Here is a 4,381-nt window from a genome sequence, read left to right on the forward strand (position 1 = left end):
AACTTGAGTGCCTTTAGTTTTGAAGCAATGTGAGACATTTCCATAATGTACTCCCGAATGTTTCCTTTCCCTTTATACCTCATTGAGACAAGATTTGCCAAAAGTGTACTTGTTTCAGCCTTTTCATTCTTGGCAAACCTCTTCTCAAGGTTCTCAAAGAAACCCTTAGCCGTAGTCACCTTATCGAATATAGTGTCCCGGAATGCTTCTGGAATAGTACGCTTCATGACCATTAAGCTTATGCGGTTCGATCGTTCCCACTTTTCCATCTCCCTCTTGTCATCAAGGGTACTCTTATCAGTAAGTGCAGCAGGTTGATCGACTCGTAAAGCAAGGTCTAGGTCCATGACTCCGAGAACATTCATCATGTTCTCTTGCCACACCTTGAAGTTTGTGTCATTTAACATTGGAATTGAATTGATGCTAGTAGAGATATTAGCAACAGAACCTGAAACTAAATTAGAGAACCATTATTACGAATAGCTCACGTGAATATCTTAACGATTATTATGAATAGCTCACTTTGAATATCTTTAATATGCAAATAATAATAATCTCAAATAATGGTAGGGCCCATCACAAGATACCAAGCACAACATCAATATCTAGTCTTTGAACAGAGATATTGACTTGTAAGTGGGACTCTTGGCGTAGCGATCAAATATTGACGATAAAACACCGTGTCAATCAATAAACCTTTCTTTGGACCGATTTATTGATCACACATTAAACCAAATAATCGTCACACGTTTATCACCATAGGTGCACGTGTAGCTAGCTAAATATTGACCTTCCTTTGGGCCGACCAATATTCCCATGAATAACACATGCACAAACACTTTTTAACATTCTAAGTTAGTCAATTTTCACAAGAGATGTTGCTTTGGCAGCATGTTGCTTCAATTAACCAACTTTCGAATATTATATATCTTAAAGAGTCTTTAGTACCAAAATTTGAAAAAGAGAATCGCCAGTTTCGCATCTTTTGATTAGTTTTAAATTTTATGGGCCTTAGGATTAATAATTCAAAACTTTAAGGGGGCAAAATTAATTAATTCCAAACTTTAGGGGTTGAAATTAATAAACTTAAAACTTTATGGACCATAATTAATTAATTCAATACTTTAAAGGATCAATTAGAACAAATTTTAAAACTTTAGAGGCGAAAATTGACCAATTCAAAACTTTAGGGATCAAATTTTGAAAATTTGAAACTTTAGGGGTCAATTTGAATTAATTATGAACTTAGGGGGCCAATTTGAACTAGTAATTAAAGTTTGAGGGCTTTAATTATAAATTCAGAATTTTAATGGCCCGAATTAATTAATTTTAAAACTTTAGGGACTGAATTATTAAATCCGAAACTTAAAGGCCCAAAATTTAATATAACTTAAAGGTTAGTGACTGAAATCTTAATTTTATAACCCTAACCCTAATTGCAACTAAGGACCTCAAATAATCTAATTTACAGAGGAAATCCCTGCCCCCAAAACATTCGAAAATTAAAAAAACCCTAGGGAAAATTTCTTCTTCTTGGCGGTGTCGCCTGAACCAATGGCGTTGGCACCATATGCAGCCCCATTTGCAGCAGCTGCTTCGCTGCCGCCTTTTTTTTTTTTTTTTTAAACTGAATCTTAATCAGATTTCAAAATTCATAAAATTCCAAATCTGAATTTTCTCAACCATTAATCCGAATTACGAAAATAACAAAAATTATACCGCATTTTCAAATTCAAAAAAATATAAATCCTAAACTATCAAATCTGAAAGCTTTATAAAATATTGCAAGAACCAAATTAAATTATTCGATTCTCAATGATTCAACATGAAGAGGCTCTGATACCACTTGTTGGACAATTTAATGCTAAATCATCAAGAAATACAAGAATTAAAGTGGAAGCATACCTGAATCAGACATGGTTAATGCAATATGGATTTCGCGGTATAGTCTTACAAATCTACACGCAATTTCCTTTTCCTCTCTATGATGGGATGCAGTAGAGAATGAATAATACATGCGTGTGATCTGGAGACCATAACCTATTTATATAGAGACGCTCTTTGACCTAATTCGACCCATCGTAGAATTAGGACTTGGGCCCGATCTCTACACATATGTAAACCCATACTTTAATTGGATACATTAAAGCCCAAAAATGAAGCCTTATTAGATCACTTTAATTGGGCTTAACCGAATTCAATAGCCTGTAATTTAACACACAATTATTCACACATACAAGTCCATATATTAATTAAAAAATCCTTACACCCTTTGGATAGGTTTTTTTTTTATTTTTTTACTCTGTCAACTTAAAGGCTATTTCTGTTGTATAAAAGCAAATCTTTTGTCTCATTCGTGACAGCTTTTGGGCATGCTTTTCATGTTATTTTATTTTATTTATTTTCCTTTGAACTTAGAATAGAGAAGTAGTGGAAACTGTTATGGCCCATGTTTGATGCGGAATTTGAATGTTAAAGGGTTTTATATAACAGACTTAAAATTTGTTGACAATAAGATTTTATTTGTAGGTTTGTTGGATCAAAGGATAATTTTGAACGATCAAATTGGCATTTCAATATAAAATATTGCCTTGTGGCTCTGAACTAGTTATGCAGTGAATTTGAACTAGTTGAGTTGCATTAAAGGTTGTTGCCTTGTGGCCAACTCGAACGGACGGATTGTACTCAAATGGATGAGATTTCCCTCGGATATTCATCTGGTCAAGTTCATAAAATTTGACCTTTTTAAATTGCTAGATTGACGACTCAACGATATCTTACCTCCAAACAGTGGTAGGTAGTGGCGAGCCCTACACTGGAAGCATTTTTCTTTTATTGACAATAGATTAAAGTTTTAGCTTATATTACTGATAATTCTTTCTTCTTTCAAATTTCCCTTCTGGTCGAAATGGTTAGGACTTATACTTATGTTTTGCAAGTCTCGGTTTCGAATCTCTTCACAATCAATTAAATGTGCAAATTTTTTAATTTTACAATTTCTATCAAAATTAATGCTATAGGAAAGACTTGGATGAGATTCAAATTGTGGACTCCTATTGTAATCATTGAATGCCTGACCACTCTGGCATTCTTGGCTTTTGAAGTTTAATTCAACAAAATAATATATATTACATTTATTGGGTTTAATAAAATTATTAAGATTCAAAATCATGCTCTTCCTTTAAATAATACGAAACTTGACAACATTGTCATTTGGTGAATATAAAATTTATTCTTATAACAAAATAATTGTTATATTTAAATTTTAGGCCTTGTTTTATTTTCATTTTTTCAAAATACATTTTTATTTATTTTTTTTTAACCATACATTCTTCAATACAATAATATTACATCTAAATTCAAAATTTTTTCCTTATTTTTAACCTCACATTCTCCATGAAATCACTATTTCAAAATGCATTTTTTGCTTAAAAAATGACATCAAAAGAGCTTTAAATACTTTATTGCGGCTGACGATAGACAATCAATGATAACCCGTGCTGACTCAAAATCTTGGATTCGTCACTGCCTCCAAATAGCTTGGAGTTTTTTTTTTTTTAATCTCTTTCCTCAATTTGTCAACGACCAGAAATTTTAATGAAATCCGAAAGAAATTTGGAAATTGAAATCTTACCCATGTACTGTCTCTTTGAATTTCTCTTCATTTGCACACTAAGATAAAAGCATCTCGCCAAACATCAGAGTAAGGGGGAAAAAACCATAAATAACTAAAATAAAAAATTCACAATTCTCACACCTTGATGAAATTCAAAAAATTAATGGCTCTGAAGGATTTTTCTCAACCTGAGGATGAGATTCCAAAATAAATGGCTCCGAAGAACTATCCAGAATAACAATGTTTACCTTTGACGTTATAAAAATATACCAGCCACTCTATGGACATGTAAATACATACATCTTCATTGTGTAGTAGTCATGTATCATTCTGCTATTTGATTAAAATTGTCCCTAAAAGCATTTAAACAAAGACCAGTATTAATATGAAGGAAAACAAATGAAGTGTCTTGTAAAAGGGCCTGCTCTTCAATAGAAAGGGAAAGGGGGAGACTTGATTTCTGTGGGAGACGGGAAAATGTTGTTGACTGGTGGGGTTTCTTTCTTCGAATGGAAGATAGGTAAAAGTAAATGGAAATGTAGATAGAGAGAATATATATATATATATATATATATATATATATATATATATATATATATATATATATATATTTTACCTCATGATCATCTGGAAACCACCTTGTGAACAGTAGAGAACCAGTTCCAATCATGATTCAACTGGCAGCAATCTTTGGCTCTGATGGAGCTGCTCATTGAACTGGTTGGGCCACAACTTGAAGGGGAGTCACTGCTACTAGGCTTTTTT

General features: G+C 32.6%; 1 protein-coding gene across 1 annotated transcript in view; it reads left to right on the plus strand.

Moving 5' to 3' along the window:
• The window catches only part of LOC111401719, a 12,267-nt gene extending 9,285 nt beyond the window's left edge, over positions 1-2,982 (plus strand). Inside the window, exon 4 of the mRNA XM_023029582.1 lies at positions 2,530-2,982. The gene's annotated coding sequence lies outside the window, so the exon portion shown is untranslated. The remainder of the gene's footprint in view (positions 1-2,529) is intronic.
• Positions 2,983-4,381: the final 1,399 nt, after the last annotated feature.

This window comes from Olea europaea, chromosome 10 (assembly GCF_002742605.1).
Source record: "Olea europaea var. sylvestris chromosome 10, O_europaea_v1, whole genome shotgun sequence".
Classification (NCBI taxonomy): domain Eukaryota; kingdom Viridiplantae; phylum Streptophyta; class Magnoliopsida; order Lamiales; family Oleaceae; genus Olea; species Olea europaea.